General features: G+C 39.5%; 1 protein-coding gene and 1 non-coding gene across 2 annotated transcripts in view; one reads left to right on the forward strand and one right to left on the reverse strand.

The window, feature by feature from the left end:
- GABRG3 (gamma-aminobutyric acid type A receptor subunit gamma3) overlaps positions 1 to 27,527 on the reverse strand; it is an 838,213-nt gene that overhangs the window by 41,615 nt on the left and 769,071 nt on the right. The window lies entirely within an intron of this gene.
- TRNAC-ACA lies at positions 1,958 to 2,029 on the forward strand. The gene has a single exon. It is a non-coding gene; the product is annotated as a tRNA-Cys (tRNA).

Here is a 27,527-nt window from a genome sequence, read left to right on the forward strand (position 1 = left end):
TTTCTTAGGATATTGATCTGTTTCTGATAGTAGATTGTAAAGTTATTTACCTTTTAGGTAACCTGTTGTAAATTTGTGTATTTGCCTTTGAAATCTTTTACTATCACTTTGGTTAAGTGAAAAGTATTTTTTCACAATGACCTTGATCTTATTTGACCAGTGTCTAAAATTCTCAAACTGCCCCAAGTCAGACTCTAAACGAAGTTCTTTTGACTTCTAACTAACTTCAAGGTGCTTCAGAGGACTCCTGAAACATCTCAAAGGGACATATTAAACTGAGTAGGCTTATTTGGCGTGTTAAATTACATGGGAAGCATTATCAAATGAGTGATGATAAGCATTCTCAGGCTATGTTTCAAGGTAAATGTTATTATTATAAATGCTCTAAAAATAATTTGAAGTCCCTAAAATCTAGATATATCCTGTTATAATGTTATGATTCCAATTCTTGTATGTTGCAGAAATAATCAAATTTCTTTGTTAATTTCATTGTTATCAGATCTTTAACCATTCAATTTTAGGTTTTTATCATTTATAGAGTGATTATTTTATTCTGCAGCTTTTACAAAAATGAATATCTTCAAGAAGTTTCACAAAATGATTTTTTGACAAATATAGGTTCCTGATAACTTTTAGATTACACCTCTGAGCTTGATAAGAAATTACAGAACTCTAGTGGAAAACTTGTTGGTTTTATAAACTGGTAATAAAAGATAAATTTCAACAAGAATTAGTTACATAGGATTTAGTGAATTGATGAATATGGCTCAACATATTCATACTTTTTTTGTTCAAAATATTACTGGCTCTTTAGTCTTGTTTTCCACATGTGAGAAAACCTTTCCCTTTAAGCCAGCTATCACACGCAGCAATTTGACAAAGCACAACTTTGTAAACAAAGAGAAAACATTTATCTTTTCTGCTCTACCTCCAGAATTTGGAAACTCTTAGTGAATATTCTTGTTTTTATGGAAATATTATTATATAACATTAATACAAATTTGTTCTCCCCATAAAAAGGACAAAATTGGGAACATTGGTTATATTATCAAGGTTTTGACTGTAAACACATATATGAAAGAAACATCCATAGACTCACATATGACTAGGTGAATTTAAAAAACCAAGGTGGACAATATGCTGCCAAAAATACCTTTGGAAAAATGCCCTGATTCCTGCTTACAGGGTTTCCAACGGCCTTACTACGTGAGTAAGGAAAGCCATTTCCTGGCAGATGCAAGAACCTCAATATTTTGAGGACCTCAAGAAAAGAAGGAGTCACCCAAATCTGAGGGTATTGAAGGGAAAATCTGATCATAAGTCCTTGGCACTGAGAGGCCTTGAGTGGTCTCTTAAATATTCTATCTGAGATTCTTTATGAAAAGTTCCAGGTTTGCCAACTTAAAAGAAATTATCAATTGCTCTTCTTGTTGCTGCTGCTACTGCTAAGTCACTTCAGTCGTGTTCGACTCTGTGCGACCCCATAGACGGCAGCCCACCAGGCTCCCCCATTCCTGGGATTCTCCAGGCAAGAACACTGGAGTGGGTTGCCATTTCCTTCTCCAATGCATGAAAGTGAAAAGTGAAAGTGAAGTCGTTAAGTCATGTCCGACTCATAGCGACCCCATGGACTGCAGCCTACCAGGCTCCTCCGTCCATGGAATTTTCCAGGCGAGAGTACTGGCCTGGGGTGCCATTGTCTTCTCTGGCTCTTCTTGTTACAGTTGTGTAAATAATCAAGCTAAGTTCATTGAAATCAGAGTTGAACGAGCACCAATTCTACACAATCATTATTAGAAAATAGAACAAAAGTCAACTTTCTCAAATCATTATATGAGATCAGATTTACCAATAACAAAAATCAGGAAACTAGGGAGAGAAGAGAAGTTCATTTATCTATTAACTCAGCTGCATAATTTTCTTTAGTTAAATATAGGCTAGACTTATATTTAGGATTTCCCTGGTGGCTCAGACGGTAAAGCGTCTGCCTACAGTGCAGGAGACCTAGGTTCGATCCCTGGGTTGGGAAGATCTCCTGGAGAAGGAAATGGCAGCCCTCTCAAGACCCCTGCTTGGAAAATCCCAATGGACAGAGTAGCCTGGTAGGCTACAGTCCATGGGGTCCCAAAGAGTCGGACATGACTGAGCGACTTCACTTTCAGTTCAGTTCAGTTCAGTCACTCAGTCGTATCCAACTCTTTGTGACCCCATGAATTGCAGCATGCCAGGCCTCCCTGTCCATCACCAACTCCCAGAGTTCACTCAAACTCACGTCCATCGAGTCGGTGATGCCATCCAGCCATCTTATCCTCTGTCGTCCCTTTCTCCTCCTGCCCCCAATCCTTCCCAGCATCAGAGTCTTTTCCAATGAGTCAACTCTTCACATGAGGTGGCCAAAGTACTGGAGTTTCAGCTTTAGCATCATTCCTTCCAAAGAACACCCAGGACTGATCTCCTCTAGAATGGACTGGTTGGATCTCCTTGCAGTCCAAGGGACTCTCAAGAGTCTTCTCCAATACTACAGTTCAAAAGCATCAATTCTTTTGTGCTCAGCTTTCTTCACAGTCCAACTCTCACATCCATACATGACCACTGGAAAAACCATAGCCTTGACTAGATGGACCTTTGTTGGCAAAGTAATGTCTCTGCTTTTTTTTTTTTCTGCTTTTGAATATGGTATCTAGGTTGGTCATAACTTTCCTTTCAAGGAGTAAGCGTCTTTTAATTTCATGGCTGCAGTCACCATCTGCAGTGATTTTGGAGCCCAGAAAAATAAAGCCTGACACTGTTTCCACTGTTTCCCCATCTATTTCCCATGAAGTGATGGGCTTTAGACTTATATTTAACAAGAATTACTGACTCAATGGAGAAGGTGATGGCACCCCACTGCAGTACTCTTGCCTGGAAAATCCCATGGATGGAGGAGCCTGGTAGGCTGCAGTCCATGGGGTCGCTGAGAGTCGGACAGGACTGAGCGACTTCACTTTCACTTTTCACTTTCATGCATTGGAGAAGGAAATGGCAACCCACTCCAGTGTTCTTGCCTGGAGACTCCCAGGGACCAGGGAGCCTGTTGGGAGGCTGTCTATGGGGTCACACAGAGTCGGACACGACTGAAGTGACTTAGCAGCAGCAGTGATTCGAGTTTGTGATTCATCATGCATTTTGCATGATGTCCTCTGCATTTAAGTTCAATTTATAGCCTTGTTGTATTCCTTTCCCAATTCTGAACCAGTCAGTTATTTCATTCCTGTTCTAACTGTTGCATCTTGACCTGCATCCAGATATCTCAGGAGACAGGTAAGGTGGTCTGGTACCCCTCATTTCTTTAAGAATTTTCCACAATTTGTTGTGATTCCCACAGTCAAAGGCTTTAGCATACTCAATGAAGCCAAAGTAGGTGTTTTTCTGGAACTCCTTTGCTTTCTCCATGATACAGTGAATGTTGACAATTTGATCTTTGATTTCTCTGCCTTTTATAAACCCAGCTTGTACATCTGGAAGTTCTTTGTTCATGTACTGCTGAAGACTAGTTTGAAGGATTTTAAGCAAAACCTTGCTAGCAGTAGTCTGTGATAATTTCAAGATATATACTATAAAACATAAAGGGAACTGCTAAAACAAATCAAAACATTTTATCTAAAAACTTAGCAGTGAAGATAAAATGGAATCACAAAATATATTCAAGGAGCAGATAAAATAAGAAAAAAAACAGTGAACAAAAACATATTTGGCAAACACAACAGAAGAGTAGGATGATAAATTTAAAACTAAACATGTCAACAATCACACTAAAGGTAAGTGGTTTAAATACACCAATTTGTCAGCTTGGATAAATAAGCAAGACTGAACTACAGGCTGCCTACAAGAAACACTAAATATAAATAAAAATAGGTTAAAAGTAAAAGAAAAATGTATACTATGCTGGTACTGATCAAAGAAAGATCAAGTTACTATATAGCATCAGACAAAGTAGATTTTAAAACAAAAACATATTACTAGAAATAAATAGGCTTATTTAATAAAAAATAACATGTCAGTTCCAAAAAGAAGCAGTCATATTAAATGTGTATGGGCCTAATAAAAGAGCTTTGAAATATAGAAAGTATAAACAAATAGATTTTTTCTAGGAGAAATGGCCAATTCTATAATTATGACCAGGGATTTCAATACTACTCTCTCAATAAATGCTTGAACATGCAGACAGAAAATAAGTAGGTATAAAAGATCTGAACAGTACTACCAACCAGCGTGACCTAATTCACATTTATGTAACACTCCTCTATATGTCAATAGAATATACATACTTTCCAAATATACATAAGCCATTTGCTAAAATGGATTATATTATGAACACTGAGGTGAGTTTGGGGGCTTCCCTGGTAGCTCAGCTGGTAAAGAATCTGCCTGCAATGTAGGAGACTCCAGTTCTGCTCCTGGGTTGGGAAGATCTACTGGTGAAGGGATAGGCTATCCACTCCAGTATTCTTGGGCTTCCCTGGTGGCTTAGATGGTAGAGACTTCATTTGAAATGTGGGAGATATTGGTTTGATCCCTGGGCTAGGAAGATCCCCTGGAGAAGGGAATAGCTGCCCACTCCATAAGGCCTGGAGAATTCCACGGACTGTATAGTCCATGGGTTGCAAAGGGTTGGACACAACAACTTTCACACACATACATAAGGTGAGTTTTAATAAATTTAAATGAGTTCAAGTCATAAAAAGTAAGTTCTATTCTCAAATGAAATTAAATTAAAAGTCAGTAACAGAGAGATTTTGGCCAAGATGGCGGAGTAGAAAGACACTGAATTCATCTTTCACAGACACATCGAATTTATAACTATTTACAGAGCATATATTAGTGAGAAAGACCAGAACCTACCAGGAAAATCTAACAACTAAAAATCTAAAGAAGGAACCACAATGAGACAGATAGGAAGGGTGGATATAGGTGTATACTTAAGATCTACATGCCATGTGAGTGATCCTTGAACAGGAGATAATTATAATTGCAGAGGTTCTCCCCAAGAAATCAGGAGTTTGGACACATTAGGTTCCCAAGTCCAAGGTTTCCTCACTGAGGAAAAAAGAGGCCTTGGAATGATTGAAGTTGATAGCCAACAGGTCTTATTTTGGGGAGACAAAGATAGTAGCGAGAAATAGAGTCTCCCCTCTTAAAGGGCACACAGAAAACCTCCCAAAGACCCAGGACAGAAGTAGTTATTTGAAAGGCGTCTGGGTCAGGCTCACTTGCTCATCTTGGAAAACCTCCTGGTAATGTGAGAGAAGGCAACTGGAGCTCACTCTGGGGACATAGACACTGATGACAGCCATTCTGGAGCTTATTCTACCATAGAGACACTAATGCTGGATCTTCCCTCTAGGTCATTAGCCTCAGTACCCAGCCTCACTCCTGCCCACCGGCCTGTCAGCAGTACTACTGGAATGCCTCAGGCCAATGAATAGCTTGACAGGGACACAGGCCCACTCACCAGTAGGCTGGTGGCCTTAAGACCCCCTGAGCCCATATAGCCTAGGAACTTTCCCAACAAAACTGTGTTGGCACTAGAAACAGAAATTCCAGGGCCCTGCAGATAGACATTCTGCACCTACCATCATTTCCACCTACCATCAGCTTTTTCCAGCCATGGGACCCACTGGGTCCTGGCTCTACCAATAAGCAGTACCAGATCTGAGACTCCTTGGGCTCCTAGGCCAGCCACTCTGGGATATGGCCCCATGCACCAGCAGGCCAGAATGAGCTTTGGGATACCACAGAACCCATAGCCAGCCACATGGCCACATCCAGGACTGGCCACATCCACAGGCAGGCGGACACTAGATCTGGGAATCCCAAACCACACACTCTATAATCTGCCTTTGACTATGATTGAGCCAGCACTAACTCCAAGACTTCCCAGTTTTTGAAGCCAGCAGCCTCATGACGTGGCCCTGACAGCTCTTGGACAGCTGTCTCTGAACAAGATAGGGCCTGGTAATCAAACCAAGCAGGGGTCAGCTAGGCCTACCAATCTTCCCACAGTAGTCAGCACAATAAAACAAAAGGATGCACACAGACAACATATATAATAACGCCTAGATCACATACTTCAGGTGACCAGAGGGGACCTCTCCCATAAAAGGCCACTACTCAAAGGTCAGAAAATATGACTAACTTACCACATATAAGGAAATAAAAACAGCAAATTAGGAAAAAGTAAGTGACAAATAAATATGTTCCAAATGAAGGAATAAGATAAAAAACTAGAAGAATTAAGTGAAGTGGAGATAGGTAATCTACCCAGTAAAGAGAAAGAGTTCAAGGTAGTAATCACAAACATTCTCAAATAAATCAAGAGAATATTGAATGAACAGAGTAAGACGTTAGATATTTTTAGAAAAAGTTAGAAAATATAAAGAATAACCAGAGATGAATATAATAATAAATGAAAACACCCTAGAAAGAATTAATAATAGATTAGATGATGCTGAGAAACAAGTCAGGGAGCTGGAAGATAGAGTAGTATAAATAATGTAAGCTTAACAGAAAAAAAAGAAAAAAAATGAAAAGAAATTAGGATAGTTTAAGAGACCTCTGAGATGACATTGAGCACTAACATTCACATCATAGGGGTCCCAGAAGGAGAAGAGAGAGAGATCATATTTGAAGACATAAGAGCTGAAAATTTCCACAACCTGGGACAGGAAACAGATATCTAGGACCAGTAGCATAGTGAGTTCCAAATGGGATCAACTCAAAGAGGACCATGCCAAGACACATTGTAATTAAAATGGCAAAAGTGAATGATGGAGAAAATTAAAAGGAATAGAGGAAAAGCAACAAGTTATGTAAAAGGGAACTCCCATAAGGCTATTAGCTGACTTTTAAGCAAAATTGTTCACCAAAAAGAAGAAGCATGTTATATTTTAAGTGATGAAAGGAGAAAACTACAAAGCTACAAAAGAATTATGCTCCATCGAGTAAGGCTTTCATTCAAATTTGATGGAGAGATTGTAAGTATTACAGAGAATAAAAAGCTAAGAATCCAGCACCACCAAAACAGCTTTATAAGAAATGTTACAGGGCATTCTATAAGCAAAAAACAAACAGTGAGAAATATGAAGGCAAATATAAAGTAGTTAAATCACCCATATATAAAGCTATTAGAAAGGTTAAGAGACAAGCATAGTAAAATCCTTTATACTCACAATTAATATGTAAAATATTATGATAAAAAAGTAATTGGGGGGTAGAATAAAAATTCAACGTTGTTACAATTCATTCAAACTTAAGATATGAACGTCTTAAAATAATCATGCTTATATACAGATTGCTGTATATAAGCCTCATAGTAATCATGAATCAGAAATTAATAACAGATTCACAGAGAAAAGAGAGAAAAAATTCAAACATAAAGCTAAAGACACTAAAGGGACCAGAGCAAAAGAAGAATAAAAGAGTGAAAAAATTACCCCCAAATCCCCAAACAATGGAAAAAATGGCAATAAATATACACCTACCAATAATTAAAGTGTAAACATTAAATACTCCAATCAAAAGACATAGAATAACTGAACAAATACAAATGCAAAACCTTTATATGTGCTGCCTACAAGAAAATCACTGCAGATCTATTAATAAAGAAACAAGGTAAAGGGATGGAAAAAACACTCCATGTAAATGCAAATTAAAGAAAGTTGGAGTAGCAACACTTTTATCACACAAAGTATACACTAAAACAAAGACTGTCACAAGAGACAAAGAAGAGCATTGAGGTCAACACAAGGGATCAATCCAAGAAGAAGATGTAACAGTTTTAAGTATATATTCACCTAACGTGCTTAATCACTCAGTCATTTCCAACTTTTTGCGACTGATTGGACTGTAGCCTGTCAGGCTCCTGTGTCCATGGGATGCTTCAGGTAAGAATACTGGAGTGGGTTGCCATTTCCTCCTCATAGGCCAACCTAAATATATGATGCAAATATTAACAGACATAAAGGAAGACGTTAACAGTAACACAAAAGAGTAGCAGAATAAACGAAAAAGAATGCAAAAAATTGAGGATAGTCTCAGAGACCTCTGTGACAATATTAAATGCACCAACTTTTGGATTTTATGGGTCCCAGAAGGAGAAGAATAAAAGAAAAAGTCTGAGAAAATTTTTGAAGAGATTATAGCCAAAAATTTCCTTAATATGGGAAAGGAAATAGTTAATCAAGTGGAAGAAGCACAGAGAGTCCCATACATGTTAAATCAAGGAAAACACACAAAAACATACAATCAGACTAACAAAGATTAAACATAAAGAGAGAATATTAAAAGCAACAAGTAACATACAGGAAACCCCATACAATTAACAGCTGATCTTTCAGCAGAAACTGCAGGCTAGAAGGGAATGGCAGGATATATTTAAAGTACTGAAAGAAAGAAAATCTACAACCAAATAATCTACTTGGCAAGGATCTCATTCAAATTAGATGCAGAAATAAAAAGCTTAACAAACGAAAGTTAAGAGGATTTAGCACCACCAAACCAGCTTTAAAACAAATATCAAAGGGACTTCTATAGGCAGGAAATACAAGAGGAGGAAAAGAACCACAAAAACAAACCTATAGCAATGAGTTCAGTTCAGTTCAATTCAGTTCAGTCGCTCAGTCGTGTCTGACTCTTTGCAACCCCATGAATCGTAGCACGCCAGGCCTCCCTGTCCATCACCAACTCCCGGAGTTCACTCAGACTCACATCCATCGAGTCAGTGATGCCATCCAGCCATCTCATCCTCTGTTGTCCCCTTCTCCTCCTGCCCCCAATCCCTCCCAGCATCAGAGTCTTTTCCAATGAGTCAACTCTTCCAATGAGATGGCCAAAGTATTGGAGTTTCAGCTTCAGCATCATTCCTTCCAAAGAAATCCCAGGGCTGATCTCCTTCAGAATGGACTGGTTGGATCTCCTTGCAGTCCAAGGGACTCTCAAGAGTCTTCTTCAACTCCACACTTCAAAAGCATCAATTCTTCAGCGCTCAGCCTTCTTCACAGTCCAACTCTCACATCCATACATGACCACAGGAAAAACCATAGCCTTGACTAGACGGACCTTTGTTGGTGATGTCTCTGCTTTTGAATCTGCTATCTAGGTTGGTCATAACTTTCCTTCCAAAGAGTAAGCGTCTTTTAATTTCATGGCTGCAGTCACCATCTGCAGTGATTTTGGAGCCCCCCAAAATAAAGCCTGACACTGTTTCCACTGTTTCCCCATCTATTTCCCATGAAGTGATGGGACAAGATGCCATGATCTTCGTTTTCTGAATGTTGAGCTTTAAGTCAACTTTTTCACTCTCATCTTTCACTTTCATCAAGAGGCTTTTTAGTTCCTCTTCACTTTCTGCCGTAAGGGTGGTGTCATCTGCATATCTGAGGTTATTGATATTTCTCCCAGAAATTTTGATTCCAGCTTGTGTTTCTTCCAGTCCAGCGTTTCTCATGATGTACCTCATGATGTACTTATTCTGCATAGAAGTTAAATAAGCAGCGTGACAATATGCAGCCTTGACATACTCCTTTTCCTATTTGGAACAAGTCTGTTGTTCCATGTCCAGTTCTAACTGTTGCTTCCTGACTTGCATACAGATTTCTCAAGAGACAGGTCAGGTGGTCTGGTATTCCCATCTCTTTCAGAATTTTCCACAGTTTATTGGGATCCACACAGTCAAAGGCTTTGGCATAGTCAATAAAGCAGAAATAGATGTTTTTCTGGAACTCTCTTGCTTTTTCCATGATCCAGCGGATGTTGGCAATTTGATCTCTGGTTCCTCTGCCTTTTCTAAAACCAGCTTGAACATCAGAAAGTTCACGGTTCACGTATTGCTGAAGACTGGCTTAGAGAATTTTGAGTGTTACTTTACTAGCATGTGAGATGAGTGCAATTGTGCCGTAGTTTGAGAATTCTTTGGCATTGCCTTTCTTTGGGATTGGAATGAAAACTGACCTTTTCCAGTCCTGTGGACACTGCTGAGTTCTCCAAATTTGCTGGCATATTGAGTGCAGCACTTTCACAGCATCATATCTCAGGATTTGGAATAGCTCAACTGGAATTCCATCAATAGCTCAACTGGAACTCCACTAGCTTTGTTCGTAGTGATGCTTTCTAAGGCCCACTTGACTTCACATTCCAGAATGTCTGGCTCTAGGTCAGTGATCACACCATCATGATTATCTGGGTCGTGAAGGTCTTATTTGTACAGTTCTTCTGTGTATTCTTGCCACCTCTTCTTAATATCTTCTCCTTCTGTTAGGTCCATACCATTTCTGTCCTTTATCAAGCCCATCTTTGCATGAAATGTTCCCTTGGTATCTCTAATTTTCTTGAAGAGATCCCTAGTCTTTCCCATTCTATTGTTTTCCTCTATTTCTTTGCAATGATCGCCGAGGAAGGCTTTTATCTCTTCTTGCTATTCTTTGGAACTCTGCATTCAGATGCTTATATCTTTCCTTTTCTCCTTTGCTTTTCACTTCTCTTCTTTTCACAGCTATTTGTAAGGCCTCCCCAGACAGCCATTTTGCTGTTTTGCATTTCTTTTCCATGAAGATCGTCTTGATCCCTGTCTCATGTACAATGTCATGAACCTCAGTCCATAGTTCATCAGGCACTCTATCTATCAGACCTAAGCCCTTAAATCTACTTCTCACTTCCACTGTATATTCATAAGGGATTTGATTTAGGTCATACCTGAATGGTCTAGTGGTTTTCCCTACTTTCTTCAATTTAAGTCTGAATTTCGTAATAAGGAGTTCATGGTCTGAGCCACAGTCAGCTCCAGGTCTTGTTTTTGTTGACTGTATAGAGCTTCTCCATCTTTGGCTGCAAAGAATATAATCAATCTGATTTTGGTGTTGACCATCTGGTGATGTCCATGTGCAGAGTCTTCTCTTGTGTTGTTGGAAGAGGGTGTTTGCTATGACCAGTGCATTTTCTTGGCAAAGCTCTATTAGTCTTTGCCTTTCTTCATTCCGTGTTCCAAGGCCAAATTTGCCTGTTACTCCAGGTGTTTCTTGACTTCCTACATTTGCATTCCAGTCCCCTATAATGAAAAGGACATCTTTTTTGGGTGTTAGTTCTAAAAAGTCTTGTAGGTCTTCATAGAACCGTTCAACTTCAGCTTCTTAAGCATTACTGGTTTGGGCATAGACTTGAATTACTGTGATATTGAATGGTTTGCCTTGGAAATGAACAGAGATCATTCTGTCATTTTTGAGATTGCATCCAAGTACTGCATTTCAGACTCTTTTGTTGACCATGATGGCTACTCCATTTCTTCTGAAGGATTCCTACCCGCAGTAGTAGATATAATGGTCATCTGAGTTAAATTCCCCCATTCCAGTCCATTGTAATTTGCTGATTCCTAGAATGTAGACGGTGACTCTTGCCATCTCTTGTTTGACCACTTCCAATTTGCCTTGATTCATGGACCTGACATTCCAGGTTCCTATGCAATATTGCTCTTTACAGCATCGGACCCTGCTTCTATCACCAGGCACACCCACAGCTGGGTATTCTTTTTGCTTTGGCTCCATCCCATGATTCTTTCTGGAGTTATTTCTCCACTGATGTCCAGTAGCATATTGGGCACCTACTGACCTGGGGAGTTCCTTTTTCAGTATCCTATCATTTTGCCTTTTCAGAAAATGCAAATAGGAGGCGGTCCTAAGATGGTGGAGGAATAGGAGTGGGAGAAAACTTTCTACCTCACAAATTCATCAAAAGAACATTTGAACCCTGAGTAAATTCCACAAAACAACTTCTGAATGCCGACAGAGGACATCAGGCACCCAGAAAAAAAGCCCATTGTCTTCGAAAGGAGGTAAGAAAAAATATAAAAGACAAAAAGAGAGACAAAAGAGGTAGGGACAGAGCTCCATCCCGGGAAGGGAGTCTTAAAAAAGAGGTTTCCAAACACCAGGAGACACTCTCACTGCCGAGTCTGTGGCAAGCCTTGGAACCACAGAGGGCAACATAATGGGGAGGAAAAATAAGTGAATAATTAAAACCCACAGATTACGTGCCCAACGGTAACTCCCCCAGTGGAGAAGCAGCGCAGACGCCTGCATTCACCACTAGCAAGTGGGGGCTGGGCAGGAAGGCGCGGGCTGCATTGCTTAGAGTAAGGATGGGGCCTGAATGCCCCGAGGGCAATCTGAGGGAACTAACTTGTGCTAGCAAACCAGATTGTGGGATAGCTACCACGTGAAAAGCCTTACCGTAAGACACTGCAAGGCCCACTCACAGAACAAAGGACTGACTAGAGCTACGTGAAAAGCCCTAACCTAAGATACCATCAGGCCCGCTCATAGAACAAAGGACTGAGCGGAGCTAGCTAGCTGCAGACCATCCCCCTCTGGTGACAGGCAGCCAGAGCTGGAAGGGGGCAATCGTGGCCCCCGAGAGGCATTATCTACCAAACTGCAACCAGGCTTCATTGCTAACTAAGTCTTCTTGGGATTCTGGATGGTCAACATCCACCTGAGAAGGTGCACCAGTTGTACACCCAGAAAACTAAGTAGCAGGGACAAGGGAAGTGATAAGTCTTCAGTACTCATTTTTACTTTAGAGCGAGATTACTGGCTTGGCTGCTCTCTCCCCCTTTAGACTCTCCTTTTTCTCCACCAGATCTCCTCTATCTCCTCCCTCCCCCTTCTCCTCTCTACCCAACTCTGTGAATCTCTTTGTGTGTTCCAGACGGTGGAGAACACTTAGGGAATGGATTACTGGCTGGATCTCTCTCCTTTTGATTCCCCCCTTTATCCTCCTGGCCACCTCTGTCTCCTTCCTTCCTCTTCTCTTCTCTGTGTAACTCCGTGAACATCTCAGAGCAGTCCAGACTGTGGAGCGTACATAAGGAAGTGATTACTGGCTAGCTTGCTCCCTCCTCTTTTGATTCTACCTCATCTCATCTGGGTCACCTCTATCTCCCTCCTCCCTCTTCTCTTCTCCATGTAACTCTGTGAACCTCTATGGGTGTCCATCACTGTGGAGAAGCTTTTCATCTTTAACCTAGATGTTTTATCAACAGTGCTGTATAGATGGAGAATTCTTGAGGCTACTGTAAAAATAAGACTGAAAACCAGAAACAGGAGGCTTAAGTCCAAATCCTGAGAACACCAGAGAACTCCTGACTCCAGGGAACATTAATCGACAGGAGCTCATCAAACGCCTCCATACCTACACTGAAACCAAGCACCACACAAGGGCCAACAAGTTCCAAAGCGAGACATACCATGCAAATTCTCCAGCTACACAGGAACACAGCCCTGAGCTTCATTATACAGGCTGCCCAAGGTCACTCCAAACACAGTGACATCTCATAACCCATTACTGGACACTTCAGTGCACTCCAGAGAGAAGAAATCCAGCTCCATCCACCAGAACACTGACACAAGCTTCCCTAACCAGGAAACCTTGACAAGCCACCCATACAACCCCACCCACAGCGAGGAAACTCCACAATAAAGAGAACTCCACAAACTGCCAGAATACAGAAAGGCCACCACAAACACACCAATATAAATAAGATGAAGAGACAGAGGAATACCCAGCAGGTAAAGGAACAGGATAAATGCCCACCAAACAAAACAAAAGAGGAAGAGATAGGGAATCTACCTGATAAAGAATTCTGAATAATGATAGTGAAAATGATCCAAAATCTTGAAATCAAAATGGAATGACAGATAAATAGCCTGGAGACAAGGATTGAAAAGATGCAAGAAAGGTTTAACAAGGACCTAGAAAAAAGAAAAAAGAGTCAATATATAATGAATAATGCAATAAATGAAATAAAAAACACTCTTGAGGCAACAAATAGTAGAATAAGAGAGGCAGAAGATAGGATTAGTGAAATAGAAGATAGAATGGTAGAAATAAATGAATCAGAGAAGAAAAAAGAAAAATGAATCAAAAGAAACGAGGGCAATCTCACAGACCTCTGGGACAATGTTAAATGCCCCAACATTCGAATCATAGGAGTCCCAGTAGAAGAAGACAAAAAGAAAGACCACGAGAAAATACTTGAGGAGATAATAATTGAAAATTTCCTTAAAATAAGGAAGGAAATAATCACTCAAGTCCAAGAAATCCAGAGAGTCCCAGACAGGATAAGCCCAAGGTGAAACACCCCAAGACACATATTAATCAAATTAACAAAGATCAAACAAAAAGAACAAATATTAAAAGCAGCAAGGGGAAAACAACAAATAACACACAAGGGGATTCCCATAAGGATAACAACTGATCTTTCAATAGAAAGTCTTCAGGCCAGGAGTGAATGGCAGGACATACTTAAAGTGATGAAAGAAAATAACCTACAGCCCAGATTACTGTACTCAGCAAGGATCTCATTCAAATATGAAGGAGAAATCAAAAGCTTTACAGACAAGCAAAAGCTGAGAGAATCACCACCACCAAACCAGCTCTCCAACAAATGCTAAAGGATCTTCTCTAGACAGGAAACAAAAAGGGTGTATAAACTTGAACCCAAAACAATAAAGTAAATGGTAACGGGATCATACTTATCAATAATTACCTTAAATGTAAATGGGTTGAATGCCCTAACCAAAAGACAAAGAATGGCTGAATGGATACAAAAACAAGACCCCTATATATGTTGGATACAAAAACAAGACCCCTATATATGTTGTCTACAAGAGACCCACCTCAAAACAAGGGACACAGACAGACTGAAAGTGAAGGGATGGAAAAAGATATTCCACGCAAATAGAGACCAAAAGAAAGCAGGAGTAGCAATACTCATAACAGATAAAATAGACTTTAAAACAAAGGCTGTGAAAAGAGACAAAGAAGGACACTACATAATGGTCAAAGGATCAATCCAAGAAGAAGATATAACAATTATAAATATATATGCACCCAACATAGGGGCACCTCAATATGTAAGACAAATGCTAAGAAGTATGAAAGGGGAAATTAACAATAACACAATAATAGTGGGAGACTTTAATACCCCACTTACACCTATGGATAGATCAGCTAAACATTAAATTAACAAGAAAACACAAACTTTAAATGATACAATAGACCAGTTAGACCTAATTGATATCTATAGGACATTTTACCCCAAAACAATGAATTTCACCTTTTTCTCAAGTGCACACAGAACCTTCTCCAGGATAGATCACATCCTGGGCCATAAATTTAGCTTAGGTAAATTCAAAAAAATCGAAAACATTCCAAGCATCTTTTCTGACTGCAATGGAGTAAGATTAGATCTCAATTACAGGATAAAAACTATTAAAAATGGCAACATATGGAGGCTGAACAACATGCTGCTGAATAACCAAAAAATCACAGAAGAAATAAATAAAGAAATCAAAATATGCATAGGAACGAATGAAAATGAAAACACGATGATCCAAAACCTGTGGGACACTGTAAACGCAGTGGTAAGGGGAAGGTTCATAGCAATATAGGCATACCTCAAGAAACAAGAAAAAAAGTCAAATAAATAACCTAACTCTACACCTAAAGCAACTAGAAAAGGAAGAAATGAAGAACCCCAGGGTTAGTAGAAGGAAAGAAATCTTAAAAATTAGGGCAGAAATAAATGCAAAAGAAACAAAGGAGACCATAGCAAAAATCAACAAAGCCAAAAGCTGGTTCTTTGAAAGGATGAATAAAATTGACAAACCATTAGCCAGACTCATCAAGAAACAAAGGGAGAAAAATCTAATCAATAAAATTAGAAATGAAAATGGAGAGATCACAACAGACAACACAGAAATACAAAGGATCATAAGAGACTACTATCAGCAATTATATGCCAATAAAATGGACAATGTGGAAGAAATGGACATTTTCTTAGAAAGGTATAACTTTCCAAAACTGAACCAGGAAGAAATAGAAAATCTTAACAGACCCATCACAAGCATGGAAATTGAAACAGTAATCAGTAATCTTCCAGCAAACAAAAGCCCAGGTCCAGACAGCTTCACAGGTGAATTCTACCAAAAATTTAGAGAAGAGTTAACACCTATCTTACTCAAACTCTTCCAGAAAATTGCAGAGGAAAGTAAACTTCCAAACTCATTCTATGAGGCCACCATCACCCTAATACCAAAACCTGACAAAGATGCTACAAAAAAAGAAAACTACAGGCCAATATCACTGATGAACATAGATGCAAAAATCCTTAAGAAAATTCTATGAGTCATAATCCAACAACACATTAAAAAGATCATACACCATGACCAAGTGGGCTTTATCCCAGGGATGCAAGGATTCTTCAATATCCACAAATCAATCAATGTAATACACCACATTAACAAATTGAAAAATAAAAGCCATATGAGTATCTCAATAGATGCAGAGAAAGCCTTTGACAAAATTCAACATCCATTTATGATAAACACTCTCCAGAAAGCAGGAATAGAAGGAACATACCTCAACATAATAAAAGCTATATATGACAAACCCAAAGCAAGCATTATCCTCAATGGTGAAAAACTGAAAGCATTTCCCCTAAAGTAAGGAACAAGACAAGGGTGCCCACTCTCACCACTACTATTCAACATAGTTTTGGAATTTTGGCCACAGCAATCAGAGAAGAAAAGGAAATTAAAGGAATCCAAATTGGAAAAGAAGAATTAAAACTCTCACTGTTTGCAGATGACATGATCCTCTACATAGAAAACTCTAAAGACTCCACCAGAAAATTACTAGAACTAATCAATTAATATAGTAAAGTTGCAGGATATAAAATCAACACATAGAAATCCCTTGCATTCCTATACACTAATACTGAGAAAATAGAGAAATTAAGGAAACAATTCCATTCACCATTGCAACGAAAAGAATAAAATACTTAGGAATATATCAACCTAAAGAAACTAAAGACCTATATATAGAAAACTATAAAACACTGGTGAAAGAAATCAAAGAGGACACTAATAAATGGAGAAATATACCATATTCATGGATTGGAAGAATCAATATATTGAAAATGAGTATACTACCCACAGCAATCTATAGATTCAATGCGATCCCTATGAAGCTACCAATGGTATTTTTCACAGAGCTAGAACAAATAATTTCACAATTTGTATGGAAATACAAAAAACCTCGAATAGCCAAATCAATCTTGAGAAAGAAGAATGGAACTGGAGGAATCAACCTGCCTGACTTCAGGCTCTACTACAAAGCCACAGTCATCAAGACAGTATGGTACTGGCACAAAGACAGAAATATAGATCAATGGAACAAAATAGAAAGCCCAGAGATAAATCCATGCACCTCAGTTCAGTTAGTTCAGTCGCTCAGTCGTGTCCAACTCTTTGCAACCCCATGAATTGCAGCACGCCAGGCCTCCCCATCCATCACCAGTTCCCAGAGTTCACTCAAACTCATGTCTATCGAGTCGGGATGCCATCCAGCCATCTCATCCTCTGTCGTCCCCTTCTCCTCCTGCCCTTAATCTTTCCCAGCATCAGAGTCTTTTCCAATGAGTCAACTTTCTGCATGAAGTGGCCAAAGTACAGGAGTTTCAGCTTTAGCATCATTCCTTCCAAAGAAATCCCAGGGATGATCTTCAGAATGGACTGGCTGGATCTCCTTGCAGTCCAAGGGACTCTCAAGAGTCTTCTACAATACCACAGTTCAAAACAATTAATTCGGTGCTCAGCTTTCTTCACAGTCCAACTTTCACATCCATACATGACCACTGTAAAAATCATAACCTTGACTAGTGGACCTTTGTTGGCAAAGTAATGTCTCTGCTTTTGAATATGCTATCTAGGTTGGTCATAACTTTCCTTCCAAGGAGTAAGCGTCTTTTAATTTCATGGCTGCAATCACCATCTGCACTGATTTTTAACCCCCCAAAATAAAGTCTGACACTATTTCCACTGTTTCCCAATCTATTTCCCATGAAGTGATGGGACCAGATGCCATGATCTTGGTTTTTTGAATGTTGAGCTTTAAGCCAACATTTTCACTCTCCACTTTCACTTTATCAAGAGGCTTTTTAGTTCCTTTTCACTTTCTGCCATAAGGGTGGTGTCATCTGCATATCTGAGGTGATTGATATTTCTCCCAGCAATCTTGATTCCAGCTTCTGCTTCTTCCCACCCAGCGTTTCTCATGATGTACTCTGAGTAGAAGTTAAATAAGCAGGGTGACAATATACAGCCTTGACGTACTCCTTTTCCTATTTGGAACCAGTCTGTTGTTCCATGTCCAGTTCTAACTGTTGCTTCCTGACCTGCATATAGGTTTCTCAAAGTATTCCCATCTGTTTCAGAATTTCCCACAGTTTATTGTGATCTACACAGTCAAAGGTTTTGGCGTTGTCAATAAAGCAGAAATAGATGTTTTTCTGGAACTCTCTTGCTTTTTGATGATCCAGCAGATGTTGGCAATTTGATCTCTGGTTCCTCTGCCTTTTGTAAAACCACCTTGAACGTCTGGAAGTTCACTCATCTATGGACACCTTATCTTTGACAAAGGAGGCAAGAATATACAGTGGAGAAAAGACAATCTCTTTAACAAGTGGTGCTGGGAAAACTGGTCAACCACTTGTAAAGAATGAAACTAGAACACTTTCTAACACCATACACAAAAATAAACTCAAAATGGATTAAAAATCTAAATGTAAGACCAGAAGCTATAAAACTCCTAGAGGAGAACATAGGCAAAACACTCTCCGACATACATCACAGCAGGATCCTCTATGACCCACCTACCAGAATATTGGATATAAAAGCAAAAATAAACAAATGGGACCTAATTAAAATTAAAAGCTTCTGCACAACAAAGGAAACTCTAAGCAAGGTGAAAAGACAGCCTTCAGAATGGGATAAAATAGTAGCAAGTGAAGCAACTGACAAAGAATTAATCTCAAAAATATACAAGCAACTCCTCCAGCTCAATTCCATAAAAATAAACGACCCAATCAAAAAATGGGCCAAAGAACTAAACAGACATTTCTTCAAAGAAGACATACAGAAGGCTAACAAACACATGAAAAGATGCTCAACATCACTCATTATCAGAAAAATGCAAATCAAGACCACAATGAGGTACCATTTCATGCCAGTCAGAATGGCTGCTATCCAAAAGTCTACAAGAAATAAATGCTGGAGAGGGTGTGGAGAAAAGGGAACCCTCTTACACTGTTGGTGGGAATGCAAATTAGTACAGCCACTATAGAGAACAGTGTGGAGATTCCTTCAAAAACTGGAAATAGAACTGCCATGTGACCCAGCAATCCCACTGCTGTGCATACACACTGAGGAAACCAGAATTGAAAGAGACAACTGTACCCTAATGTTCATTGCAGCACTGTTTATAATAGCCAAGATATGGAAGTCACCTAGATGTCCATCAGCAGATGAATGGATAAGAAAGGTGTGGTACATATACCCAATGGAGTATTACTCAGCCATTAAAAAGAATATATTTGAATCAGTTCTAATGAGGTGGATGAAACTGGAGCCTATTATACAGAGTGAAGTAAGCCAGAAAGAAAAACACCAATACAGTATACTAACACATATACATGGAATTTAGAAAGATGGTAACGATAACCCTGTATGCGAGATAGCAAAAGAGACACATGTATAGAACAGTCTTTTGGACTCTGTGGGAAAGGGCGAGTGTGGGATGATTTGGGAGAATGGCATTGAAACATATATGATATCATATGTGAAACGAGTCGTCAGACCAGGCTTGATGCATGATACAGTATGCTCAGGGCTGGTGCACCGGGATGACCCAGAGGGATGGTATGGGAGGGGGGAGGTGAGAGGGGGGTTCAGGATGGGGAACACATGTACGCCTGTGGCGGATTCATGTTGATGTATGGCAAAACCCATACAATATTGTAAAGTAATTAACCTCAAATTAAAATAAATATTTTATATTAAGAGAATTTAAAAAATGAAAAAAAAAAAGCAAATTTGAACATACATATCGATAATTACTTTAAATGTAAATGGTGTAAACACTCCAAACAAAAGACACAGACTGGTTAAATGGACACACACAAAAAAGACCAATATGTTTTTCTGTCACAAGACAGCCACTTCAGACCCAGAGACACAAACAGACTGAAAGTGAGAGGATGGGAAAAGGTATTTCACACAAATGAAAATCAAAAGAAAACAGGAGTGGCATTTCTCATATCAGACAAAATAGACCTTAAAATAAAGAATATTACAAGAGATAAAGATGGATGCTACATACTGATCAAGGGAAAGTAATCTGAGAAGAAGATATAACAGTTGAAAAAATATATATGGCCAACAGAGGAGCACCTCAATACATAAGGCAAACACTAACAGACATAAAAGGGAAAATCAGCAGTAACACAATAATATTAGGGAACTTTAACAAAGAGGTGGTCTGTCCTGATGAATGTTCCATGTGCCACTTGAGAAGAATATGCATTCTTCCGCATTTGAATGAAATGCCCAGAAGATGTGAATTAGATTCATCTAATGTATCACTTAAGGTTTGTGTTTCTTTATTAATTTTCTGTTTTGATGATCTGTCCATCAGTACTAGTGAGTTGTTAAAGTTTATATTTTTATTTATTTTATTTTATTATTTTTTTTAAATTTTATTTTATTTTTAAACTTTACATAATTGTATTAGTTTTGCCAAATATCAAAATGAATCCACCACAGGTATACATGTGTTCCCCATCCTGAACCCTCCTCCCTCCTCCCTCCCCATTCCATCCCTCTGGGTCGTCCCAATATATTTTTATAATAACTTTAAATTGAGCAAAATATATAAAAATTTTGAATCACTATGTTGTACACTTGAGTCTAATATAATATTTTAAATTGACTATACCTTAATAAAAATGGATTGGATATTTCTGCTTCTGGGAAAATATAGTCAATATATCTTTCCCAGTGTGCCCAATAAATACAACTAAAACTCCTGAAAATTATATATAAAACATAAATTTAAAATTTTATAAAACATGAGAAGATGGAGCAGGTGAAGACAAAGGATATCTTGGAAAAACACAAAGGTGAGTGATCTGGGTTTTTTTCAATGTAAACTATTTTTAATATTGGAATATAGGAGACAACTCTTGAGAATCCCTTGGACAACAAGAGATCAAAGCAGTCAATGCTAAAGGAAATCAATCCTGACATTCATTGGAAGGATTGATGATGAAGCTGAAGCTCTAATACTTTGGCCACCTGATGCAAAGGGCTGACTCACTGGAAAAGACCCTGATGTGGGGAAAGATTGAAGGCAAGAGGAGAAGGGGGTGACAGGGGGTGAGATGGTTGGATAGCATCACTGACTGAATGGACATAAGTTTGAGCAAACTCCAGGAGACAGTGAAAGACAAGGAAGCCTGGCTTGCTGGAGTCCATGAGGTCACAAAGAGTTGGACACAACTTAGCAATCGAACAACAACAACAGTAGCCAATTGACAATATTATGATAGTTTCAGGTGGACTGTAAAAAGACTTAGCCACGCATATCCATGTATCCATTCTCATCCAAATTCCTCTTCCCTCCAAGCTGCCACATAAAATTAATCAGAATTCCCTGTGTTATAGAGTAGGGTCTTGTTGGTTGCCAAGTTTAAATACAGCAGAGTGTTCATGTTGATTCCCAAACTCCCTCATTACCTCTTTCTCCCATTCTTTCCCACTGGCAACATTATATATGTTCATTCTCTAAGTAAGTCTATGAGTCTGTTTATGTTTCATTGTTGTTGTTCTCAGGAGGCAGATAAGGTGGTCTGGTATTCCCAACTCTTTAAGAATTTCCCAGTTTGTTGTAATACACAGACTCAAAGCATTTTAAGTAGTCAATGAAGCAGTAGATGTTTTCCTAGAATTCCCTTGCTTTTTCTATGATCCAATGGATGTTTGCAACTTGATTTATTGTTTCTTTAGAAAACCCTCAGTCAGTCACCATGGAAAATACTGGGGATCCAGCCTTTCTTATACCAGCAAACTTGAGTGGTTTCCTAGACTTCCAGGCCTTGACTCATTATATGGAGGCACCCCAACCCATCCACTGTGGGAGTTAGAGAGAACATCAAGTAAGGAGTCAGAACTTTTACCCTCTCAGGGTAGTTGCAAGCTCCTCCACCCATGTGGCGCCAGTGGAGACCATGTGTAGAGCCTTGACTCCTATTCCTATCCTGATAAATGGGCACTACTCTTGCTCAATGCTTTCAGGAGTAACAAGGAGGCAATCCTCATTAGGTGCCAAAAGAGGCCAAGCAGGGAATCTGGGCTTATATTCTCACCTTGCAGTAATGAATTGATATCAACATATAACCTTATTAAGTTAGGTGTCAGAAAAAGTTAGGTGTCAGCTAAAACAGAAATTTAAATAGGATTCTGTCCCATAACATCATACCATGTTCAGATTTAAACTGAAAATCATTCCCCAAAACAAGGGATATCTCAAACTGAAAAGTCAATCAATACATGATAACATCAAAATAGCAGACATATTAGATTTATTTATAAAGCAACCATCTTAAAATTGTTTAAATGAATAATTATGAACATAGAGAACAAGCAAAAAATGGAAATCCACACCAAAGAATGAACAGATATAAATAAGAACTAAATGGAAATTTTTATAACTAAGACCAACAACCAAAATGAAAAGATCAGTGATTGAGCTTGACTTCAGAAAGGAGATGACAGACAAGTAATTAGTTAATTGGGTGATAAAGAAGAGGAATCATTCAATCTGAACTAGTACTGAAAAATAAAAGTAAATAGAGCCTTAACAATTTGTGTGATTATAACAAAAGGTCTAGTTGAAACTAGATCTAGTGGGAAAAGAAGTTCTAGAGGTCTATAATTTGGTGGTTACTTAAAAGAGAAAAGAGAAAATTAAATATTTAACTAGCATCCATAAAACCTAATACTTGCACTCTTACCAATTACTCCAGAGAAATAGAGAAATGGAAATGTATGTTCACACAAAACTTGTACACCTCTGCTTAGCTAGCTAAGTCACTTCAGTCATGTCTGACTCTGTGCGACCCCATAGACAGCAGCCCACCAGGCTTCCCTGTCCCTGGGATTCTCCAGGCAAGAACACTGGAGTGGGTTGCCATTTCCTTCTCCAATGCATAAAAGTGAAAAGGGAAAGTGAAGTCGCTCAGTTGTGTCCGACTCTCACTCGTGTCCGACTCCATGGACTGCAGCCTACCAGGCTCCTCCGTCCGTGGGATTTTCCAGGCAAGAGTACTGGAGTGGGGTGCCATACAATAGCTTTATTTGTAATAGTCAAAGTCTTCAATATTTTATTTCCTTAAATGAGTGAATAGTTAAAGTATTTACTTAGTAATAATACTATTGTATACTCAGCAAATTGGATGAATCAATAGAGAATAATACTGAATTAAAAAAATCCAAAGTTTAATTTTGTATTATTTCACTTATATAGCATTCTTGGTAAAATAGACATACAGAGCAGATTAATGGCTGCCAAAGAATTTGGAAGGAGCGAGAGTGGGAAGGAAATAGCATGGACAAAAAAGGGCAATGTGGAAATCTTGACTATAGTACCAAAGTGTGATACACTTGTATTTTCAAAACATTACCATATCATTAACTTAGTGAAGAGTACTTAAGATCTTTATATTATTGCTTGCAATTGCATTTCAATTAATCAGTTCAGTTTGGTTGCTCAGTTGTGTCTGACTCTTTGTGACCCCACGGACTGCAGCATGCCAGGCTTCCCTGTCCTTCACCAACTCCCAGAGCTTACTCAAACTCATGCCCATCAAGTCGGTGATGTCATCCAACCATCTCATCCTCTGTTATCCCTTCTCCTCCTGCCTTCAATCTTTCCCAGCATCAGGGTTTTTTCCAATGAGTCAGTTCTTCATATCAGGTGGCCAAAATACTGGAGTTTCAGCTTCAGCATCAGTCCTTCCAATGAATATTCAGGATTGATTTTCTTTAGGATGGACTGGTAGCATCTCTTTTCAGTAAAAGGGACTCTCAAGAGTATTCTCCAACACCACAGTTCAAAAGCATCGATTCTTTGGCACTCAGCTACCTTTTGAGTCCAACTCTCACATCCATACACGACTACTGAAAAAAACCATAGCTTTGGCTACAAAGACCTTTGTTGGCAGAGTAAAGTCTCTGCTTTTTAATATGCTGTCTAGGTTGGTCATAGCTTTTCTTCCAAGCAGCAAGTGACTTTTAATTTCATGGCTGCAGTCACCATCTGCAGTGATTTTGGAGCCCCAAAATACAAAGTCTGTTACTGTTTCCATTATGCTAGGACTCGATGCTATGATCTTAGTTTTCTGAATGTTGAGTTTTAAGCCAGCTTTTTCACTCTCCTATTTCACTTTCATCAAGAGACTCTTTAGTTCTTCTTCACTTTCTGCCATAAGGATGGTGTCATCTGCATATCTGAGGTGATTGATATTTCTCCCGGCAATCTTGATTCCAGCTTGTGCTTCATCCAGCCTGGTATTTCACAGGATGTACTCTGTATATAAGTCAAATAAGCAGGGTGACAATATACAGCCTTGACATACTCCTTTTCCTTTTTGGAACCAGTCTGTTGTTCCATGTCCAGTTCTAACTGTTTCTTGACCTGCATACACATTTTTCAGGAGGCAGGTCAGGTGGTCTGGTATTGCCATCTCTAAGAATTTTCCACAGTTTCTTGTGATCCACACAATCAAAGACTTTGGCATAGTCAATAAAACAGAAATAGATGCTTTTCTGGAACACTCTTGCTTTTTTGATGATCCAGTAGATGTTGGCAATTTGATCTCTCGTTCCTCTGCCTTTTCTAAATCCAGCTTGAACATCTGGAAGTTCATGGTTCACTGTATAATTGTAAGGGATTTGATTTAGGTCATACCTGAATGGTCTATTGATTTTCCCAGCTTTCTTCAATTTAAGTCTAAATTTGGCAATAAGGACTTTATGATCTGAGCCACAGTCAGGTCCCAGTCCTGTTTTGACTGTATAGAGTTTCTCCATCTTCAGCTTCAAAGAATATAATCAATCTGATTTTGGCATTGACCATCTGGTGATGTCCATGTGTAGAATGTTCTCTTGTGTTGTTGGAAGAGGGTATTTGCTATGACCAATGCATTCTCTTGTCAAAACTCTGTTAGGCTTTGCCCTGCTTCATTTTGTACTCCAAGGCCAAATTTATGTGTTACTCCAGGTATCTCTTGACTTCCTACTTTTTGCATTCCAGTCCCCTACAATGAAAAAGACATCTTTTTCTGGGTGTTAGTTCTAGAAGATCTTGTAGGTCTTCATAGAACCGTTCAACTTCAGCTTCTTCAGCATCACTGGTTGGGGCATAGACTTGGATTACTGTTATATTAAATGGTTTCAAGATGATGGAGTACAAGGACATGGGCTCATCTTCTGCTGCAAGAACTCCCAAATTAAAACTCGCTGCTGAAGAACCATTGACAGGAGAATGTTGGATCCCAGTAAAAAAATTATACCCCACATCCAAGGGCAAAGGAGAAACCCCAGAAAGATGGCAGGAAGGGCAAAATTGCATTTAGAATCAAACCCCATACCTACTAGAGACGCTTGAAGGGCTCAATCAAAATCTTGTGTGCACCAGGAGACCTCACAGAGACTGAGCCAGACCCGTCTTTGAATGTTTGAGTGTGGAGGTATGGGTGATGAGTGGCCTGCGACAGGGGCAGGGGCTCTGGGTGCAGCAGACCTGGGTGTGGCATAAGCCCTCTTGGAGGAGGTTGCTTTTAACCCCACCATAGAGCCACCAGAACTTAAACAGGACTGGGAAAACAGACCCTTGGAGGGCACAAACAGAACCTTGAGTGCATCAGGGCGCAGGAGAAAGGAGCAGTGACAGCGTAGGAGACGGACCCAGACTTGCCTGTGAGTGTCCAGGTCTCCAGCAGAGGCATGGGTCAGTGGTGGCCTGCTGCAGGTTCAGGGGCACTGAGTGTGGCAGTTCATGTATGGAACCTTTTAAAGGAGATCACCATTTTCTTCATCATGTCCACCAAGGTTTGGTCTTAGGTAAAACAACAGGGAGGGGACACAGCCCCACCCATCAACAGAAAATTGGATTAAACATATACTGAGCACGGCCAAAGCTAGTGGAGGTGATGGCATTCCAGTTGAGCTATTTCAAATCCTGACAGATGATGCTGTGAAAGTGCTGCACTCAATATGCCAGCAAATTTGGAAAACTCAGCAGTGGCCACAGGACTGGAAAAGGTCAGTTTTCATTCCACCCAAAGGGAGTTGGTGATGGACAGGGAGGCCTGGTGTGCTGTGATTCATGGGGTTGCAAAGAGTCAGATGCAACTGAGTGACTGAACTGAACTGAAAGAAAGGCAATGCCAAAGAATGCTCAAACTACTGCACAACTGCACTCATCTCACATGCTAGTAAAGTAATGCTCAAAATTCTCCAAGGCAGTCTTCATCAATATGTGAACTGTGAACTTCCAGATGTTCAAGCTGGTTTTAGAAAAGGCAGAGGAACCAGAGATCAAATTGCCAACATCCGCTGGATCATGGAAAAAGCAAGAGAGTTCCAGAAAAACATCTATTTCTGCTTTATTGACTATGCCAAAGCCTTTGACTATGTGGATCACAATAAACTGTGGAAAATTCTAAAAGAGATGGGAATACCAGACCACCTGACCTGCCTCTTGAGAAATCTGTATGCAGGTCAGGAAGCAACAGTTAGAACTGGACATGGAACAACAGACTGGTTCCGAACAGGAAAAGGAGTATGTCAAGGCTGTATATTGTCACCCTGCTTATTTAACTTCTATGCAGAGTACATCATGGGAAATGCTGGGCTGGAAGAAGCACAAGCTGGCATCAAGATTTCTGGGAGAAATATCAATAACCTCAGATATGCAGATGATACCGCCCTTATGGCAGAAAGTGAAGAGGAACTAAAAAGCCTCTTGATGAAAGTGAAAGAGGAGAGGGAAAAAGTTGGCTTAAAACTCAACATTGAGAAAACGAAGATCATGGCATCTGGTCCCATCACTTCATGGCAAATAGATGGGGAAACAGTGTCAGACTTTATTTTGGGGGGCTCCAAAATCACTGCAGATGGTGATTGCAGTCATGAAATTAAAAGACGCTTACTCCTTGGAAGGAAAGTTATGACCAACCTAGATAGCAGATTCAAAAGCAGAGATATTACTTTGCCAACAAAGGTGCATCTAGTCAAGGCTATGGTTTTTCCAGTGGTCATGTACAGATGTGAGAGTTGGACTGTGAAGAAAGTTGAGCACCGAAGAATTGATGCTTTTGAAGTGTGGTGTTGGAGAAGACTCTTGAGAGTCCCATGGACTGCAAGGAGATCCATCCAGTCCATCCTAAAGAAGATCAGTCCTAGGTGTTCATTGGAAGGACTGATGCTGAGGCTGAAACTCCAATACTAGCTTCTTATCCTCAGGTGTTCAAAGATGCCTTCACATTAGTAATCCAAACAAAATTTGGGCACAGCTATAAATGCCTGAAGAATGCAGAT

The sequence above is a fragment of the Bubalus bubalis genome, chromosome 20, assembly GCF_019923935.1.
Source record: "Bubalus bubalis isolate 160015118507 breed Murrah chromosome 20, NDDB_SH_1, whole genome shotgun sequence".
Taxonomy (NCBI): domain Eukaryota; kingdom Metazoa; phylum Chordata; class Mammalia; order Artiodactyla; family Bovidae; genus Bubalus; species Bubalus bubalis.